General features: G+C 38.4%; 1 protein-coding gene across 1 annotated transcript in view; it reads left to right on the forward strand.

Moving 5' to 3' along the window:
• pcxa (pyruvate carboxylase a) overlaps nt 1-22,803 on the forward strand; it is a 128,786-nt gene that overhangs the window by 48,664 nt on the left and 57,319 nt on the right. The window lies entirely within an intron of this gene.

Genomic DNA, 22,803 nt, shown 5'->3' on the forward strand with positions numbered 1-22,803 from the left:
ACTGCTGTGCACAAAGCAAGCCTCATAAAGCCTCAGTTAGGTGTAGAAGAACTTAAGTGCCCTACATTGAGCCCTGATCTCAACCGCACTGAATACATTTGGAAGGAATTGAAATGTAGAGGTTTCCTCGTCCCACATCACTGCCTGACCTCACTAATGCTCTTCTGACTGAACACAAATACCCACAATCATACTTCCAAATCTAGAAAGTCTTCGCAGAGGAGTGCCGGTAAAGAGGGAATAAATCTAAAATAGAATGTTCTCTACACACAGGTTTTGTAGGTCAGTTTCTCATATACTTATGTCCATAAAAGTATCTTTTTATGTTTACCAGTAACTGGATCAACCTGAGGTCAGTTAACAAACACAGTAATTTAGTCATGTATTCATCCGTTATTTCATCTATAACGTCTGCTATTTCGTCCTAAAGAATCTAGAACTGTAAGTTTTCTTTCTTTAGTTTTTACAGGTAGAACCCTTTTAAAGAACCCATGGAGTCTCCGAGAGCATAGAACAATAAAAAGACTAAATCTGAGAGGAAAATTTACAACAAAATCAGAATATATTATTTTCCCCCTCTCATTCTGTTGTGGATTAGGGAGACCTGCAAAGTATTAATCCACAATTGAGTGAAAGCCTAATTATACTGCTTTGTCCCATGTATTTTTGTTGACCAATGACATTAGCCTTAAAATCTTAAATTGTCATTAACATGACATCATAAAGTATTTTGAACTGATTATCTAATTAAATGTCATGAACACAGACACAAATGGGTCTATAAATTCCCATGTAGGCCCCAGCTCTGTTATAGTCATTAAGAAACTGTCTTGAGCAGCAACTTTTCACTGTGAACTGTGTGTTCAAGCATCTCATTGCATTCTTCAGATCTGAAAATGACTTCCAACTTGAGCTGAAGCAGCTGCTCAGCATTGCCCTTTTCCTCATGAGACATTTATAGTTCCAACAGATGGGGTGGGGTCAGGTGGGGGGAAAGGAGAACGCTTGTCACTGTCTTATTTATTTTTTTTTTCCTCACTTTTTTCTCTCTCCACTAATTAGGCTACATAAATTTTTCTTGTAATTGATACTATGACCGAGTCGATTACTTATAAGTCTGACTATACCCTCAAGTTAAGTGCAAATGCCTTTATTAAAGCATTGATTAACAAGTTCCATTAAGGTGTGAGAGCAACCATTTTATAAATCTAAAAATGTAGATCTTTCTGTGGAAAATACTACAGCCTGTTCTCCATGTCTGGTTATATGATCAAGATTGTCTTGTTAGATCTGTGATTTTGAGAAATCGCATTCTGTTGAGCTGTTGTGTAGAAAATGGTGTCACCTGAACTAAAAACGCCAAATGTTTTTCAAAATGTGTTTTCTCTAGACATAACATTCCTAATGATACACAGGGGTTTCAGTTGTTTGTGTCTGGGTAAAGTAAACACCACGGCATGTGTCTTCTTTAACACGAGCTTGAGGTAATATGTTTGTCATATTACCTCAACATTCCTGAGGTAATATGTTTCTAAGTGAAAACTTTGCAAGTCATTGTACATGGGGCCAAGTATGTTGGCTTGAAAAGTTGTATTCATTCAGTTTAATTCAAATTCATATTTATTGTGAATTACATTTTTTTAAAGATAATTGGGTGTTATTGAAGCATCTTTTGGGAAAAATATTTAAATTCCAAAGTTTTATTCATTCATTCATTTTCTAAAACTTATCCGAACTTCCTGGGTCACGGGGAGCCTGTGCCTCTCGGGTGTCATCGGGCATCAAGGCAGGATACACCCTGGATGGATTGCCAACCCATCGCAGGGCACACGCACTCCAAAGTTTTATATATCCAAGTTTATCTCTAACGAGCCAGCCAGAGGGGACGGTGACAAGCTTTCTGAGATATGAGGAAGAAACCTTGTGAGGAACCAGACTCCTAGGGGAACCCGTCTAAAACTTGGTAACACCAGATTGTGCGATTTTATAAATTATTCCGTTCTTTTAATGCAATATAGTAAATGTCAGTATTTTCTTATTGTATTAGCCTTCTTGTGAGTTTCACACTCACCTGTGCCGCTTTCCTCTTGGTCATGAACTTCGTGTAAACGGTCAGTTTCGGACAGAACTTTGTGTTCGACTGCATTTGCTGACTACTGCATTATACTGCATCTGCTGAAAATGAGCACATGTTACCCGTTCTAAGATCACTAATCTTGACTCACGATGCATGTTGTTTTTTTTGGACTGCAAATTATACAGTGTAAACCCTTACGGCACTCAGCCATCATCGTTGAAGGCAAATGTCAGCTTTGATGAAAAGGAAAAAGCATGTTGTTATTACTCCAAGAAAAATATCTTTAAGCTCTGTCGAAAAGGCTCGTAGAAAGAAAGAAGAAAAGATCGGACAGATCGACTACCAAACCTGATAAGTGTATAAGGATCTCTAGCATGTTTAACAGAAGGCTGACTGCATCAGACATAAAAGCACTGGGAAGTGTCCACTTCAGCAGAGCATAAGAAAGATCGGACTGCAAAGCTGATGGATCGCTTAGCAGCACGGAAACATGCATTTAGGCATCAAATCATGGTCGAGCAGCTTCCTTGGGCTAAAAAACACACGACCTGGCCTGCTGCTGAATGAAAGGTTTGACAGAGCGATGGATTGGAAATCCTAAACTTTTGTTTATTTTTAAGACACAGGAATGGTGTTGGAAGTGGTGTTATGCTTTGGGGACCAGTGAAGTGGTGAAGGATAAAAAAAATAGTGTTTTCTTCAGCAGCATGCCATACCGTCTGGACAGCAGGGCAGTGAACTCTGTTTCAAGTAAACTCAAGCTCCATCAGAGCTATTCGAAGATAAAAGGTTGAACGTGATGACGTGTGTACGATGGGCAGTGTCACAGCATAGTTCCCTGAACTTAGTAAAATGAACTGAAACTGTTTACTTATTATTACTTTTACAGGCAGTGTTTGGAAAATCCATCCATACTTGTATTTTCCTGAACATTCAGATGAATTTGTAGAATTAACTAAGATTACTTACTTTTTGAGTGAGGAATTATGTTGGTCTTTGACCATATAGTAAAAAAATTAATTTATTTCCAGACCTTTTGGATAAACTTTTAATATCCCCTCGTCTCATCCTAAGACCTCTTTTAATGTAACAGCAGGAATTTTGTCCTTGTATGATGCATTTACACATTTTAAACGTTTATTAATAAAACATTGAGTGCGAGGTTGTTTTCTAACTTTACAAACCGCTAACTTCTCATAACACAGCCATCTTTCATCTTTCCATGCCAGTATAAAAAAAAATCTATATATAGTTTTTTTTCTAAAATAAATGTGGCTGAAGTATTCCTTTTACCATATCGATTTGATTCGGGATGAGCCGCAATGAAAGGCTGAGTACATAGAGGTCTTGGCTATCTAACCGACACACTTGTTCAGTCATGTTTTGTCTGTGGCATAAGTAATGTTTAAGCCATTATAAAACTCTTGACTGGCAAGGGACGTACTGTTCATAAACTGTTTTAATACGTCTCCTAGATACATGTGTACTGCACCCAGTTAGATCATCAGATGGTGCATTTGAATTGCTGTAGCATTGTTACATTGCTTGTCTGCCAGTTTATAGGCGTCAAACAAAAAGCTTTTCATGTGGCCCCTTGAGATGAGTCGCCTTATCACTGGAACCCAAACAGCCTGGTTATGAGTGTCTGAGTATGGTGTAGAATTATCTCCGGTGTCTGTCTGATACTGATGGCGAGTTTCTGGCTATTTTTAGAGCACCTTGTTCATAGGCCCCTGGTTTCTAACAAAGTACTATCCACCCAATTACCCACATTCAGCCTGCTCAGCAGCTAGACACTCCAATAACACATTCCTCCTGGGGCAACCTTTCTTTTTTCCCCCCTCCAAATCACATTCTATGTGCTGGAAATATGTTGTTAGTTTCCGCCCTTATCAGATTATTAAATGATGGCACCCGTACCCACCTGCGAAAAGAAACATGGATGCATCCTGTGCGTAAGGAGAGACTGAGCGATGGAGAGAAAAATGATGTGAGGGCAGATAGGATCCTCTGAGAGGTGTTGGCACGAGCATTAAAAGAGTCGGCATGTTGAATTATGGATACGTATTGACAAATCAATAAATGGCCCTCGTGGCTAGATGGCTGAAATGTGGGATGAATGTTTCATGCAGCTCGGCACAGGAACTCCGGTGGAAGGTATAAGGAAAGGAAGCCAGGAGCAAGTGGCAGAGAGATAAAGAAGACAATGCTCTTGGTGCTTGTATAGGTGTATGAGCAAGGCTCCAGTCCTCCCATGTTTCAGCACAGCCTAGAAATGTTACGTAAGATACGTGTACAAAGAGACAGGAGTGTTACAGCGCCGTCTGATATGAAAATCAGGCAGCGGGAAGGGGAGAGAGTGTCCTATCTCCTCCGGCTCTATGCCTTCTCAAAAATATAAGGGATGGTGCAAGGCAGGGTGTGTCTGGAGTGGCAAGGTTTTTGTTCTGAAAGGGTAACTAAGGCTATAATGGCTAAATAGAACAGCTGAGTAAATAAGTGTAGAAAATGGGGGCTGAAAGGGTCCTTTTCGGAGCAGGAGAGTGTAATGGAAGGCTGTTTTTCTAGTAATGGATGTTCTTGGCAGTTAGACGGATGCAGAAAGAAGTGAAGACCGTCAACGTTGTGAGTGTCAGGATAGCAGTTAGACATCCGCAGCACCATCTTGCCTCAGCTCTCTGTAATGTTCCCTGTCAAACGCTGTTTAAAATCCTGGACTCCATCTGTGCGTGTTACAGAGCTTTTATTAGGGCTTGGCTATGAAATGATGAATGGCTGCTTTAGCTCTTGGCAGGGCTTGTTCCATCTGCTGGGTGTGTACTTGTGTGTGTGGTTTTGATCATTAACACCAAGCACTGGCTTTGTCTTCAGCCTCTTCCAACACATCATTAACATCTTTATGATCAACCTGATTACCTTGACTGTACTCAGGGTAAAGGTCTCACACTTAAAGTGTTTTCTGAGTGAATTCTATAATCTGATTGGTCAGAAGGGGTTCATTTTCCTGCAACCGCACAGTTCTTACAATGCTAACTCAAATGACAGGTTTAGATTAATGCAATCATTTGAATATCTTCCTGTAGTAACAACACGTACACTTGGACTTGTATTTGAGATGCTGCACATAATCTAATCTTTTTAAATTTAACAATACACAGATTATCAAAAAAGGAGGAATAACGATGAAGGTGCTTTCTATATGGTTGTAATTTAATACATATCGGAAGGAGACTCCGGTGTCAGTACTTAACTTAGATTAACTGTTCTAGTTTATTGATCGACCATGTATTTATTTTTTAGTTAATACAAGTCAAGATTTTCTTTGGAGTAAAATCACTAGAACTTCTTAAACTCTTCTTGTTCTTGTACCCACCACCATCCAGCAACTGTAATCTTTTTTTTTTTTTCCTCTTTCTTTTGGCCTCAAGTTCACTCTATACTTAATCCTTCTGCAGGAATGTAGCAGGATATACAGTAGAATGTAGCAGGGGAAACTTTCAATGCACCTTTTCTGCTTTATTAACATACAAGAAAAAACAGAGCCAGGTTTATAGCTTCTATAATACAATGACAGCTTGTACTGCGGACATTCCACAACATTAAATGTTGACTATAAATGGTTAAAATGCATGATGTGACATTTCTTTAATAAATATTGTTGTGTTAGAGGAATAAAACACTTTAGGGCCTGCTGTTGGAGGAAAATAAACCACTTTGAGGCAACACAACGCCCACCTTGGACTAGTTTCCCATTAGCACACACCTCAAGTTTATTTCCTTACTTTTAAGCTGAGCAGGATCCTTAATAAAGGATTCGTTCTCACTGAAGAAGCAGAGTTTTTCAATCAGTTATTTATTTCAATAAATACTAAATCAGTCGTGTTTTAGTTGTGAAATCTGGCTCATCAGTAAAACATATTGCTTGGAAAACGTATGATGTTTTGAAGGCTCTCAAAACTAGTCACCAGTCAGACCAAGACTGTGTGTGTGTGTAATAGTCTGATTGTTTGAGCATGAGCACATGGAGCTGTTAGGATGGGCATGTCTGGAGCATACCTGCATGCCCTTTAGCCCTACCATCTGTCACACTGCCTGCTAATACACACAACCTCACATGTACACAGGCTGTGAAAGAGCCATCTCGCGTCTATCTTTATTAGAGCGGGAATGAGGAAATATTGTTTTCTCGGCCAGATGGCTGGCGAGACAAGCTTGTCTCATCTGGTTTGTGTGACACGCTTCTCATCGAGTGTGAATGCGACTCGTGACTAGGATCGTGATTTTTCTTTTTCTTTTTTTTTCTCCGTCCACTCTGGTCTGCTTTTAGGTTATAAAGAAACAGCAACAAGCTCACATTTAACAGTAAACAACCCTGCGCTTTTCCTTTAATGTGCACGATTTCTTTCTTCTCTGTCGGCACTTTCCAGGCAAGCTGAGTGTTTGGTTGATCAGCATGTAGTGGTGAGCTGAAGTCTGTAAAGGGCAGCCTGCATACACACAGCTGCATTGTGGAGCACATTCTCCTGTTTTCCTCCCACTGGACCCCCATTTGTAATCATATTATTTGCTGAGCCGCTGCTACTGCAGGAGCTGGCTAGTGCTTCATGGCAATGTACAAGCGAGACGCCCGGGGATGTGATTCTGTTACACACTCGGCACATTGGCATTCCAGCGGTGTCCTCGGCATCACATCCAGTTTACACAAAGCCACTGTAGGCACACCAGGACATGGCCACAGGAATGCCACTGTGCCAAGGCAAGCCTCGTCTCTCTTGCTGTCGGGGCCTGTGATTTGTATCTTGTGACTCGGTTCAGTTATCCTCCAAGATTTAAGACCCTTTCCAGAGCTAATGAGACGACTCAACTCGGCCTCACTTCAAAGCTGATTGGGGGGGACCCTTATTTTCTTTATGGCTCTCTAACTCATTGTTGGTTCTCTGAGTAACCTATTTTCACAGAGTCCCCCAGAAGACTATGACTCGATCTATAAATATTTCTGCAAGTTCATTCAAAGTCATTTTGCAAAAACCCTGGATACTGTCTGGGCTGTCTTTACTCCCTGCAGAGAGGGTCTGCTCTTTTCTTATTCTACTTTCCCATTCTGCTGTCAGCAAGCAGCAGTTGATGAGGCGGTAAACCTTTTCTGCCTCTTAATGATGTCGGTAAAAAGTTCAGCACAATTAAAGCAAGCATCAGAGTTCAATACCCAAGACGGGTACTATGTACTTGCACTTTCTTTAAAATCCGGTGCACACCCAATCATTTTATAAAAGAAAGGTTGGAACCTGGGTCTTCTGGATGTGACCCTGGTTAGCCGGCAGTATCCATCTGCATGCGACTGCCACGTCTTGCTTATTAATTACACAAGTGTGACCTCTCAACAGCTCCTCGGTGCGGACAAAACCGCCGCCTCCAGCAGTTCTACATTTCACTTCCAAGCTTAATGTTGCTTTTATTGCTTGTGTCTTGACCAAACCAAACATCCTTTGCCTTACTGTGGGCTAGGAAAAGGTTTTCTACAAGATTTACGGTTCCTTTCGCAGACGTTTGACAATACCGCAACGTGTCCAAGGCCAAAGTGGCTGCCTGTGGAGTATACCGACAATGTTTTAATCTCTTAGGCAGGCACCGTGGCCTCTATTTCTACTTGGTAATTGTTTTATCCTGCTTATGGGAACATACACACAGACTCTAACACCTGTACCCTAAAGGACAAAAAAAAAAAGCAAAAGAACTTGTGTATCTCTTAATAGAGTGATTTTAGCTGCAAGCAACAAAAGTCGAGAACTAAACTCCAGCAAAGTTTTGTACAAGTCGGTTTGGCTCTGTCTCAGCAATAGTCACAGCTCTGGTGTACCGGGTGAACGATGAGATTTACGGTTAGCGCTTTGTGTTTACACTTTTGATTTCATGAGCCTTGACTCTCAGAACCGGATGTCTTGCATAAATTCTCACGAATAATCATGATTCGGATCAAAAGCAGCAAATGCAAGGACAAGTGACTCTTCATCTCTGCTGCTGCTGAATCTTATTCTTTTACACAGTATCAAGATTGCAAGATAGTTGCTTATCCACCCACACTACCGGTTGTTTAATGGCTGGACTGAGTAGGTTGGATGGGATATATATTTGGATTTTACGCCCCTTTCACCAGACACAGGATAAATCTGGGAAAGCCATCGTTTACAAACCAGACTAAAATTGGGACACCTTTTTGCAACCGTCGGGAAGGGCGACAAAACATCCTCAAAATTGACCTGATTATCCTCTAGTGCTGGGGATCTCGTACTATTTGCAGCCATTTCCCCCCCAAACCGAGTGTGACTACATGTTATTGGTTAAAATGTGAAAAGTGGGTTACTTATTTTCATCTCAAAGTCACAGATTCTTAGATGTCTTGTATCTGTGTGTTGGTTGTGTTGCTATTCAAAGCTAGTAGTAATATCTTTGTTCTGAATAATATGTTTAAAATGTTATTCCATTTAAACATGCCATCGTCATCATGAAAACAAGGTGCCTTTTAATTGTACCTGGTCTTGCGAAAGTGTGAAAACCCTGGAGAAAGGAAGTGGATGTGTCTCAAAGCTGATTGCTTTTTAGAACTGGAGGGTTCTCATGTGTGACATTTTCCCTTTAGCACTGATTATAAAACACTAAGTTAATTATTTTGATGTGTTCAACAATATTACTTTTTTAGTGAAGCCATAGTGTTTTTTTTTTTAATTCCTGACCTTTCCAGAACAGAACACATTGAGTTGCTTTTATTGGAATAAGCTAATTCAGTTCAAGTAAGCAGTAAATTTGAATGCTATTCTGAAATGTATTGCAACCTTCTTGAGGGGTTGCCCTTGTTTATTTTGTGCACTTTAGAATATCAATCAAACTATAATTGGGAAAACGCATACATTCTGCCTCATACATATTCAGTCACATATGTTGCCAATAAAGAAACATTCTCAAAACATTATACAGTAGCTAGAGGATGAGTAGTTATCCATACGTTTCATAGAATAATAGATGTTCTCTGTTCTATGTGGAATCTGTAGTTTGTAGTGCATCTCTTATAGGTTATCCACATTAGACTGGCTCTTACACAGCACGTATTTTGTGTCTCGGTCCTAATACATTTCTGGACACCTTCATTAGCGGAAGGCATCACCTTGCTTAAAAAAAGTGTTTTTCTGCCTTCCTCTGAAATGAAACAGCAAATTTCCCATTTACAGAAGTGTACCGAAATGAACATCACTTCCTCTCCACCTCCCCTCGCTCTCAGCAGAAAGCTCAGCAGCCAGCGCTCGGCTCTAACCGAGATTGACATTTTTCTCCTAATGAAATATGCTCCAAAAATTACAATCCATATTTAGAGGTAATGAAATCATCCAGAGTATTTTTTTTCTGGCTCCCCTCCCAACACCCAGCCTTTTTTAAAATGATTAAAATTTTTTTTTTTTTTTTGCCATTTACTCATAATTCCTCATTCACTCACAGGGGCTGTGGATAGTTCCTCTGCTCTCCCATTCCCTCATTCACTTTTTTCATTCTTTTTCTCCGCTCTAACTATTTGTAAAGTCTATTTCCTCCCAATTCTGTTTCCAGACTCCTGAAATCTTTCTGTACTGTGGGTTGCTTCATTTTCTACCCTCCTGTTTTCCCGTCTGCCTTTTTCATTTTCTTTCATGTATAGGATTAAATGAGATTTATTCTCATCCTTTTTCTTTTGTATTGAGCTTGACTAATTTCCTTTTGTTATTTTGCTTTTCAGCTATTTTTCGGTTATTTTTATTCTGTACCTGTGTGTTCTTAAACAAACGAAAGAAACTGTTGGACTTTTCAATCATTTATTTATCTTCCTGTACAGATGTTATCTTTCTCACTCTCTCTGCCCTTTCCTCCGTTATAATGACTCTGGAAAGGTTAAATTGGACGATTCATTAGAATTGGCGAGTTAATCCAGGGAAAAACAGCTAAAATATACCAGGTCTCCAGGCCTAGGTTTGGGAACCTCTCACACTTACTGTACTAAGGTTTCAAATAGAGGAAATGTGTGTGCAGTCTGATAATCTGCAGGTGGTGTTCAAAGGATAATCACATGCATAGTAGGATGAGAAAACGACATTTAAATGAGGTTGTGGGTGAAACGAAAAAAGAATAACTGGCGAAGTTAAAAAATAAGTGGAATTAGGTCTCCATGAAATGGCTTTTTAGCTCTGATTTGATTCAAAATATTCACATTTTTCTCCCTGAAACAGAATGTTCTGGACTGATTTGCACAATATCATTCATCAGATATTCCACATTCCCACAGAAACTAAACAAACCTGACACTATGCTAGAAAGCTAACTTCATACAGTATAAAGGCTCTTCACACTGTGCTTAACTCTGGGGTTTTTATTGTTCTGAACCCTGATTTTAACCTCAAAGCAGGGTAAGCACTGCTATTTTTTTCATGGATATGAAAAAATATGAATTTATTTATTTTTACCCAAACTTTAAATAATTTCATATAAAATAGAAACCAGTAGAAATTAAAGTGTTTAAAAGGCAACTGGACTGCAGTGGAATGGATAAAGACTCTTCTACTACTAAATATGCACAATATGTATTGGTTGTCATTTTGACTAAACATGTATTTATTGACCACAGTCTTCAAAATCTCCACTTGAGAAAATGATCCACCCAGAACTACATATTTCAACAGCTGACAATTAAAACCTGCCGTTTGGATATAAAAACCCCACGTTGTAGCCCCACAGTGCCAGACGTGTACAGTGTTGGAATATTATGGCTAGATGCTTAGCAACAGATGTCCAATCAAAACGGAACAGCGTGAAAACATCAAAATTGTTTGTGGTTAAAATACTGAAACAAGACACAGTCCATGGCAGATATTAACTGCACTCTGTTTTTTGTTTATTTATTTTTCATTTCTACATTTGTTTATTTTTTATAAGTCAACATTAAATGAACATTTTGCTACAGAACATTTGAACTTTTTTTTAACAGCTTTTCAGATATAAACCTTTGGGGATTCAGTGAGTTTTCTTCTATTCCCATAGATTTACAATATAATACAGTATAATCTAATATGGTGTATTTTTCTTTCATTACATTGCAGGAGACTTCCATGCTTTGCTCAATACCCTTAAAATATAAAGCGTAATTTAAATCACTAGCCTATTGAATCTTCAACGGGTAAAACGATCACATTTTAAACTGAGTAACTACACATTTCCCAGACAGTGTTTTTCTTATAAAACCTATATATCTAACAAATGGCTGAGAAGTTGCTGAGGTCCTGTTATTGCTGGATGCACAAATTGCAGGAATGCTGGACACACAAAAATGGGTAAATTTTTTATTTTTATTTTTTTAATGCATCCAGAGAGACTGTGTCTAAAATTATGACCGCTTATTAAAAAAAAAAAGAGAGAGAAAAGCTGTCTGGGGAAATAAGAGCAGCTTTAGAAAGTTTCAACTCAAGGACAGGGCTAGGTGCTCACATAGTGAAGAAGCAGCTGGGGTAATGAGGACAAGGCTCTTTATACCACTTGTACCTCAAAGCTTTAGATTTAAATATTTTTTCAATCAAATATTTCTTTAACTGTCTTTTGTTTTCAGATGTTTTGTATTCTGTACATGAAATGGTTCACTTTTTTCAAAAGGTGTTAAAGGCCTGAAGTCAGACAGTTATTCCAAATGCATGAAGACCTAAATAAAGCTTTGCTTTTTTTTTTTCAAAATGATATTGACTGTAAAGGGTCAAAATGACTATTATTAATATTGACTATTCTAAAGAGAAAAACTATACAGATTTGCCCATCACTGCTTTCAGACCTGCATAAAGATTTTTCGTTTAAGAATAATATTCCTCTTGCTATTCACTTATTTATTTATTTTTTTTAAATTAAAATTCTACGTGAACAGTCAATAGTTGATCACCTTTGCAGGTTTACAATGAATAAAAGCTGAAGATTTGAATGGTGCAAGTCGGGAAAGTGTCATTAGGATTAAATGTAGTTGCATTTAAATGTTTGATGCTATTAATGCTTATTGCTTTAAGGAAGGAATATAAAATTTCAGGATGTGCTGAAATAGGAAAATTAATCAACTGCCATCACCTGAAGGTAGTTTTCCAGTAACACATCCAGCACAAATGTTTTATTCCCTTTATATTACATTAATTTGCCAGTAATTACGATTGGTGTACTGTATGTGTAACTATACTTTTTTATCTGTTTATAGTTATTATAGATATGTCACTTATCACTTGTGTTATGGCAGCTCTATACAGTCGTTCCACTTTTACCCTCAGCCTCTTATTTTTTTTTTTCTTCCTCCCTCTCAAGTTAACAAGACAGAAATACAGCTTGTCCTGTTACTTACAAACCAAAAAGGTCTTGTTCCTGAAGCCTTCCCTGAGGACGAAAAGGTAAAGAAAAAGCTTTTATAGCTGACTGATACAAAGTGCTGACAGTGAAGACTCTTTACAGAAATAAAATAAATGACGTTAAAGAAACCTCTCCTCACAGAAATCTCAAGTCACAACAGCATGTCCTCAGTTTTACATTTGTTTAAATGACAACCTGATTATTAGGCTCAAAATGCATAAAGCGTCCATCATACGAGTCCCTGCGAATGAGCTGTTCCTATAGAACAGATACCGTATTAAAATGAATTATTAACAGAGCTGCTGCTGTTAAATAAAATTGGTATTTTAATATTTTCAGCTTTAATCAAACAGAATTGAGAGATCAGAACTGTGGTATAAAAGTATATAATCAGCTGCAACTTTGTACTGAATTCAAAATTTTTGCTGCTTGAATTTTTATAGCCATCATGTGGAACTCTTTATTAAAACTAAATAGGTCTTTGCACACTGGACCACCAACGATGAATGCTTTTTCGCAGTATTTAATTTTTGGTTCATAATTAAACATTTTATGAACGATCTGATAATTTGCTGTAGGATTCACTGCCAATCTGGGTCATGTACTGTAACCTGAATGACTCGCCTGGGTCTCTAGACATTTATGATGTAATCTGTTATTCAAAAATTGGGAAGTCTTCTTCGGAAAACCAGAAGGCGCTCGCTGTGGCATGTGTCAATTTAAAAAGTTTAACTGGTTTCTGACTTACTCAGTCAGCTAAAATCGTTCTTCCTTGGTATTTTGTTTGGCTCAGCGATGGTACAACATTTTTGATACTGACTAACTAACAGGGGACGTAAATAACATTTGATTATCTTGTTAAAGTGGCAGCTGTCAAGGGGGGGGGGGGTTGGCATGGGGTGGAAAGCAAGTGAACAGTCTTCTCGAAGTTGAAATGTTTGAAAAAATGGGCAAGTGTAAGGATCTGTTTGACTTTGACAACTGTGATGGATAGAAGATTAGGTCAGAGTGTCGCAAAAACAGCATGTCTTGTGGCAGGTTCCTGGTCTGCAGTGGTTGGTAACAAAAGGAAAAGTGGTCCTGTGGAAAGTGGAAATGTGGGGATGTGGTAGCTCAGTGGTTAAGGTGTTGGGCTACTGATCGGAAGGTCATGGGTTCGAACCCCAGGTCCACCAAGCTGCCACTGCTGGGCCCCTGAGCAAGGCCCTTAACCCTCAGTTGCTCAGTTGTAAGTAAATGTAAATGGTCCAAAGAAGGACAACTAGAGCCAGTGACCGGTTCATGGACATCCAAATGCACATTTGGAGCAAAGGCTAATCTGTCTGGTCTGTTCCCACAGAAGAGCTACTGGAACACAAATTGTTGAAAAACATAATTTGGGCTATGACAAAGGCGTGAGAGTATGAAGCTGAATAGCTGCAGAATGGTCAGAGTGACCATGCTGACCCCCCCCCCCCCCCTCCACTGACTAAAGTGCCTACAAGGTGTACGTGAGTATCAAAGCTGGACAGTGGTGCAGCGGAAGAAGGTGGTCTGATGAATCATGTTTCTTTTGTGAATTATCTGGACGACTGGGTGCATGTGCGTCAATTACCATGGCAACAGTAGTCCCTAATGGCAGGAGGTTCTTTCAGTAGGATAATACGCTCTGCCACACTGAAACAAATTTCAGGAATTGATTGAAAAATCTAAAGTTCAAGGTGTTTGGTTCAAGATGTTGACTTGGCTTTTACATTCCCCAGATCTCAATCGGATCCATGTTCTGTGGGATGAGCTGGAAAAAGAGTGTATTTAAAAAAACAAAACAAAAAAAAAACAAAATAAAAAACCACACATGTCGGCTTACTTATTTCATGAATCGCTTCTTAAATTTGGCAGACAGAAGTGTGTGCATCTGCCTTTTCTGATGTTTCTTTTACTGCAATATTCTTGACATGTTATCATGTGGTTTCTTATGTTGACTGCGCAGACTTGCGTGCGATAATTGCTAGATAGAGGAGCGATGGAGGAATTGCTGGTGAAGAACAGAATAAATGAGCGATGGTGTCTTCCTCTGATGGCCTAATTGCTTGGCTGGAGCAGCTGGGCTGGGTTGCTGCCATGCCACAGTGATTTGTTCGATCTGTGAAAGCTGGGAGGAATTTGAGAGGCCAATTTTTCAGTTCTGATGGAAGGGCAAGCTAAGTGCCTGTCAGTGGATTGTGAAGTTTGTGTGCGTGGACGTACCATTGTGCATGTATGCATTTTTAAACTCTTGTATTACTGGGTATAAAAAAAATTAAAACTCTTGTGTAAAATGTGAGTCTTAGTTTAGTCCAGTCTATGATCAGTTTTACAGGGATGCAAAAAGTCATTCTAAAAATTCTACAGTAATGCAGTAGGCAACAGAGATGACTTGAAGAATTATTGTTGGTTTCTAAAAAAGATTGTGGTGGGTTTTTTTTTTTTTTTTTTGGCGCCTTTGATTTGGTGCCACAGAGAACCCAAAATATTATTAAAAAAAAAAATCCTTATAAATGTTCACATTATGGACCAGGAATAAATCTTTGTGTTGGAAAATTGCCTCGCTTAAAAGGTAATGACTGTCTTATTCCTCTGTTTGCTGCTCCTCAATTTTATTTCCCTACTTTTTACATTTTTTTTTCTCCTTTTTTTGCTGCCTCTTTCTCCTTTCTTCTTCTTTCTCGGCTTGGTTCTCTTCCTTCTCCTTTTCCCTCCTCCTTCTTGATTTCTTAATCCTCCTCTTCTCCTGCTCTTTCTTCCCATTCACCTTCCTTCCTTCCTTCCTTCCTTCCTATCTCTGTAACAAACACCTAATATTTCCTTCAGGAAATGCAAATATAATCCATCTGTATACAAATATTCAGTTGATTGTCGACATGAAGGTTAAAATGTTATAGAATGAAGGATGATGCTGTCTCACAACTCCAGTAATGAGCTCAGTTTACTGTCTGTGTGGAACCTGCATGTTCTCCCCGTGTATGGCTGGGTTTTTCTTTCTTTTTTTTTTTTTGGGTTTTCCATTTTCCCCCCTGCATTCCAAACACGATCAGGTTGGTGGATTAGTAACCAATGGCCATATTACAGAAACAACCTCACTCTCCATTCTTTTCTCTATAGTAACCATGACGATTATCGATTATGACTAAAATCCAATTTAGTGCAACAGCTATATGACAGAATAACAGTAACTAAATTCATGAGCAGATAGAATAGAAGATTACAGAAAGATCTTTGTGACTATCTCTAAAAAGCTGTCCTAGGAAAACTTTTGTTCTTTTGTCTAACTGTTTTACATCTGTTTATACTGCAAGCAAGTGAAAACAGACTGAATTATATAAGGGCTCATAAAAGCAGACTGAAATGATGATTCGATGACAAAAAGCTTATTAGTAACTCTGGCTACTATGAGCTGTGACACTGCAGTTAGAGACCAGTGAAGCATTTTTTTGTTTTTACAAGCTGCCTAACTATAACTGAATCCAACAATTATTTATAATTATATAATACAATATATAATTCATTTTATATGGAGTTTTTATTGTTCAATTTGGATCTCATAGCCACATTTTAGTAATTGGTTTCTAAGTACTAGAAACTATATTTAATATATATTTTAATTATATTTTCGCTTGAGAGGATGGAAAACATTGTGAATTTGGGGAAAAATCTAGCACTTAGAAACCAATTTTTTTTTCTCTTTCCCAAACTCTTTCCACAAATAGTCTTGAATGACTTTGTATGCTGTAGTGTTAAGATTTCCCTTTATTTCCAGCATGCACAACACTTAGACGCAAGCCAGTTTGATGAAGAAAACATCCTGACCCCCACTGAACACCACAATGGGATGATCTAGAAACCATTGCCTGTCCTTTTGAGGCTGAATGAACACCTAAATCCCAACAGAAAAGTATTCCCAAAAGACTGGACACTGGAATGGGGTTTAACTCTGGAATGGGATGTTTAATAAGCACATAGACATCCACAAACCTCTGCTATATTGTGTTTATTCCCATTGTGGCTTAGATGTTGGGAGAAGAAAATATCTGAGCTGGAATCTGGTGAACTGTAGCTGGGCACTGAAAAGCTGCATGGGGCAAAACACTGTCTGTTATTTATAACACCATTTCTATCCTGTCACCACAGGTTCCATGTCTGTTCTTTATCCCAAGCTGACACTGTCACATTACATAACTCTGTGTCTTCTCAATCCCCCAAAACACTGTTTCACAATATTCTTAATGCTTTTAGAAAAATAATTAATTTTTTTTCCATGTCTAAGGCTATATTTAAATGAAGTTTACAAGACTCTGCGAACGACACTTTGTTCATTAGCTACGATTTAATGAATTCTTCTTAACCCTCTGGGGTCTGACCATTTTGGGACACTGGCAGAGGTTCTGACATGCTCTTACATTTGTTTTTTTTTCAGTTATTTCAAAACCTATTAATGGCTAATATCACATAACATTGTATTCAGCACAAACTGGGCTACAATATTATGTTTAATATTGTATATACAGATTACACAAAAAGACAATATTTGCTTTCGATTTTAATTACCTCATTTAAAAGTGGACATTTCAGGCTTTCATTAGACATATGTATCTTGTTCGTGTGATAAGTATTGGCGGAGTTATCAGTTCATGTTTGTAACGTGTTTCAGGAAGATGGTCAAGGAGACAGATGTCTGAATGCACACCCTGGTTATTTTCTTTATTTGCCAAAAGCACAGCATTTTGTTATTATGAAGGCAGTCAAATAAGACACTTCACAGTTTTGAATGATGTATTACATGTGTGTATGATTATGAATGATGGAGTATTTTAAGTGGATTTCACGTTGAAGAGGAAAAAAGCGCCAAAAACGCGCCGGCGCGCCTGTCGACCCCAGAGGGTTTTACATATTGCTGTATTTTCAGGCACCAGAAGAACAGTATAACACATCGCATCAAACCTGCACATCAGGATCATTTAAGTTAGGCCTAACGCACGCCACATCCTTAATTGTGGAATTTCAGTTTGTCAAGAATTACAATTTATTTATTAATGAGTAAAACATCACACTTTTATCTCCCAATAGTAAGGTTTAATGTTTTGAAACCACACACCAGAGCTTGTCATGTGACCGAGAAACTTGATAGTGCTCAGAAATGTTAAATGGCATTATTAGCCTGAGATTGCGTACACGTGCCACACCAACCCCTGTGTGAGAGCTGTTTCTAGAAAAATGCTAATACTTTCGAGCTCTAACCTGTCATTTGTGTTACCTCTGGAACTGCTGTCAAAGCTACGCTCTTCTAGAAAATGAACGCACACCTTCTGTCTCAAGACTTTCACCCTGCTGTCATCTAATATTACCCATCATTTCAACTTCCTGATGTCTTTCTCGTAGATCTAAATGCAGATGTCAGTCACTGTTCATATGGAAACACAGACCGTTGAGCAGAATGTGACTGAAGCTTCTCCCATTCATCTCAGATAATGAACCTTCTTTCAAAGTCACTTAGATCTTTTCCTCTTGCCGTTTATAGACAAAAATCAATGTCAAATGGATCTGCGTAGCATTTTTATACATGGAACAGAACCTGGAAATATGGTAACTTTTTTCTTTTATCATGCGCTACATCTATCTGGACGCATCAAGTATTCTTCACTCGTTTGTCACCTGGCTGTATATGTCCAGCATTCGAGAGCTGAAATGCATAAGATTTGGTTAAAAAAACAAAAACAAATGAATGTTTTGTATTGTATAGCCAGACTGCCTCCTTCTTGCGGTCCTTTTCATATACAGCTCTTAAGTAGACTAGAGTCAACTAGAGTTTAGGACATTAGCTATAACGGAAGAACCACTCGTTAAACTGTTAAAAAATGAACTCCAGTTAGAAAGAGCATTACAGATGCATCGTAATGAGTGTTTAGGACAAACCGAATACTTTCTTACTTTATGTTGACTTTAACTTTGGTTAATATCTTGCTATAAGATGCTATTATTATAATATTGTGATCGTGTGGAACATCCTAATATACATACAGTATTCTGTAGTAGCTTTTTTTTTTACATTTGCAGTAGAAAAAGCTTCCTCATGGACAATTAGTTAAGACCCTAATGCACTAATTAAAGTTGAGATTTTGTGTCAGCCTGTCAAAGGACACGTACACATTTAATATTGTCAGTTTAGTTTATCAACTATTTTTTTTTATCCCTATGAACTTTTAAACTTTTAATGAACAAGATTGTAGCAGTGACATTCGAAATGAAATCCTAGACTGTAAACATTGAATAAACTTCATGACCTACCACATGCTCAGGCTTTAGAAATGAAAATATTAGCAGCTAGCAGAAGCTTGTGGTGTTACAAATTGACAATTTGCTGAGTTCCAACAAAAGGAAAATTATGCATCTATGTAGATGGTGGAAAAATTGTCACAACCAATAGTGATATTTGCAACAGCTGTACCTTTTGTGTTTTAATGTTTCTGTTCAGTGGCATCGTTTCAAGCAGTTACGTGTCCTCACATTGTTTATTTCTGAACACAGCACTCCAGCATTTGTATAAGCCAGCATTAGGCTTTGAGATTGAGTTTAAACACATCCACCAGGATTCCTCAGTTGTAATTAGCTCCATCACATCAACAAATCTGAATACTTTTCTCTTCAATATTATGGACTATTAAATTAATGTTAGAGATATAATCCAAATATACATTAAATTCATAGTAAAAACATTTCATTTCATAGTTTTTTTTTTTTTTTTTTGTCCTTATGAGTTTTGTAAACGTTTTTTTGACCTTCAGCTGTTAGTTTTTGGTGAGAATGCGACCATGATGGCCTCAGTTTCTTGTTTTTGGCTGACAAGAGAGGGACCAGATGTGTGTTCTGCTTTAGTAGCTCGTTTGCCTTAGAAATCAATTTTTCAATGTTGTACATTCTGAGAAGCTTTTCTGCTCATCATGGATGTAAAGAGTGGTTATTTTATTTTTATTTATTTTTTAAGTCACCGAGATCACATTGTAATTGTTTATCTGAATGATTATGTATTTTGTGCTGCTGCCACATGATTGGCTGATTTAGATTTACATTAATATGCAGGTGTACCAGTGTTCTTTTAATGTGGACTGTATGCAATGGTGCCGGTTAATTAAAACAAGGTTTCCAGCAAAGGACTCGTATTTATTCCTTGTTATTTTCATTTTTTGTCTAAAATCCAAGATCACAGGTTTTTAAACTTTTATGTATTTATAGAATTAAATCCAGCTAATCCTCCAGTTTAAGTGTGAAATGAAGCCCTGACGGTCAGGACGACGCAGCAGTTCACAGCAGATTTCTTGAGTCAGCACTTTGGTAGGGTGGAGGTCATACACTTATCGCACTCGTAAGGCGCTAATCAGGTGTCTAGCTTGTTCTGTCGTCCTCCAGGGTACGAGGGCTGAAAACCTGAATGTTGGTAAGATAGCATCATGTATTTTTCATCACTGTGATTGCCAGGAAATACCTGCTCAGGCTTGTCTTTAGATTTATTCATGAGTGCAGAGACAGACAAAACACGCAGTGTTATTTAGCATTTCATCGTCTTTGTATACAGTTCACCAGGGGTGCTTGATGATCAATTTTAAGGGCTTTGTAGTTATTGTTTTGTTTTCAGTACCACATGTCTGGAGAAGGAAACTATCTTTATTCAGAGGAGTGGAAGGCAGGGACAGCAGGGCTGGAAGGGAGGGCTGGAGGACGATCGATGCTGTATTTGAGGCTAAGGAGAGAGGAGAGAAAAAAGGCCACATGGGCAGTCTGCATTTTGGAGTTGCCGTAGAGACTGTGGGAGATTTGGGCACAAAGATCATAGCAAATAGCTTATGACTGTGCGACCAATGGAGCTTTGGTATGTTATGAGCAAGACCCTTCACACCTTTAATTGGCCCTTTCTCCAGATGGAGAGACGCACAATCACAGATGAGCTAAAGCCTCTGGCATTACTCACCATCATGTCACTGAAAATGTCACCGACACACACATGCACACATTCTGTGCTATTTGGACAGACCTGATGGCTATCTTTCTCTCTGGATAAAATAGATTTTTATAGGGTTTTTTTTTTGTGCTGTTGCTGCCCCAAGGCTGCATAATTTCATCATTTTTGTCTTTCGTGTTTGAATAGCATACATTTGCTTAGGCATTCATTCTCCAAGATACTGGACATAATGAGCCCATTCTAGGTTAATTCTATAGCACTAATGGCTTCTTCACATCGTCCCTCTGATGGACAATAGAATTAATTGTTTGCCATGAATCAAACCTAGAGAATTTGATGCAAATTGACTGCTGTGTAATATTCTATTTCTGTGAAAAATGGCATTTTTCAACATCCCAGTGATTCTCTATAGGGTTGAGATTTGGGGACTTGCTGTCATGTCCCTGAAGTGTTCGGTGGTTAGACACCTCTTGTGACATGGTGTATTTTCATGTTAGAAGTGTCTAGCCGAGTGTGGATAAACTGTATCTGTAAAGAAAATAGGAATCAGAAGACATCACTAGTGTCATAAACCTGTGCCTCCTCAAGCAGATCAATATCCAAACTACTTCAGCACGGTCTTTCTATGTGTCTAGCAAACAAAATGAAAGCTAAGCACCAATGAAATAAAAATAGGTGAAAATAAAACCCTTCTATAGACAACATACTACATTTATTCTAGGTTACATAAATCCTTGTCTTTTACACATTTCCTGTCTAGTGTTCCTCCTACACGGCCGTCTTTTTCGCTGCTGATCTGCTACTCTGATTTTTTTTTTTGACTTGGGTAACACGCTGTAAATTTATCGTGTAAGGCTTCATTTATGCAGACTAGATAGTAGTAGCTGTCTCTCATTCTCACTTTTTTTTTTTTTTGCTGAATGTCATCTTCAGTACAAATATCCATGGTTCTCGGATTGACTGTGTTGCTGTAGGTTGCAACATGCTTGCTTAAAAGTCGCTGCGGTCGGATTAGTTTTTAAAACTTCCCATTGAAACTTCTCCATTTTATATTCACATTCATGCTCATTATCAGACTTGGAAAGCAGGTTCGTTACCATCCCGAGGGTCTCTCTTTCCACTCCACGCTGCAGGTGGATTTTGTAATTGCATTGTGTTCAAGACCCAGATTTCTCCCTGAGTAGACAGCAGTGCTCGATAAGGAGGGGTTAACACTGCTCCTGGAACATTGTGTCTTCCTATAGTGCACTCTTGCTGGTTGAGGAGGAGTAGCCACAGGCTACCTTAATCTCCCTCTGCATCCATGCTACACAGGGAGATGATACGGAGCGACCGATGGAGAAAAGAATGTGTGATTCACATGGAGCTCGTCATGCTTTCAGTTTTTCCTCAGATCTTGCATTTAAAAAAAAAAATCTCCTTTCGAGTTCTCCTATGAAAGGCATTTACGAGATAATGACCACAGCAAAGCACAGCCTTTGGGGAGTTATGAATGCCAGCTAGTCATCTTCGTTTCTTTCTTTCTTGCTTTCTTAAAGAAAAAAAAAAAAAAAGAAAAAACCTAGGTGGTGTTCAAAGCTTTCGAAAAACCGCTTCGAACGCAAAGTGAACCATGAAGCGTGTGCGAAAAGCTTATTTTGCTTGCTTCATCCCACAGATTTTTTTTTTGTCAGTTCTTGGCGCAATCGGTCATGATGTAAAGGTGCGAGTTGGTTTGCACCAACCTGACTCTATTCTCATGAGTGACAACAACTTCACACTACACTTTCTTTAAGCTTTATGTCTACAGCTCTTTGAAATATCGATATGCATCCGGTTTGACGTTAAAGCTAGAGAACCTGAGCTTACTGGTGTAATTCATTTTATGATACTACTTTATGAAATCCCTAGCCGAGTGTACACTACACCTACAGCGGGGATGTCAATCTCAATTTCTGTTCGGCAGGTTTTTGTGCTACTGAAGGACTATAAACTAAACTTATTTTGTTTTCTGAGTGCATATATTCTCTAAGCTGAGCCAGGATGTTGTCGGGATGTTCTCCTTTTGCTGTGCGTAGCTGTAGAGCAAAGTGTATTTATTCTAATGCTACTTACATGCAATCGTGCATCAAGTAATCATAAATGCACGGTTTATTTTTTGTTTATTTCACTGCCTTATTTTTTTTCTAAGTATTGTTTTGTTCCTGAAGGAGTCATGGCTATGGAAAGGAACAAAAGAGACACAGACTTTCTGAAACCTTATTATGGTTTAAACCTTTCCAATGATTTTAGATGATTTCTATTATGTCCTCATTACATGCTGATGTTTATGGGGAATTGCTTACCTCTAACAAGAAGATAATGACGAATAATGTCTTCCGGCTCTGGT

This window comes from Tachysurus fulvidraco, chromosome 21 (assembly GCF_022655615.1).
Source record: "Tachysurus fulvidraco isolate hzauxx_2018 chromosome 21, HZAU_PFXX_2.0, whole genome shotgun sequence".
NCBI lineage: Eukaryota > Metazoa > Chordata > Actinopteri > Siluriformes > Bagridae > Tachysurus > Tachysurus fulvidraco.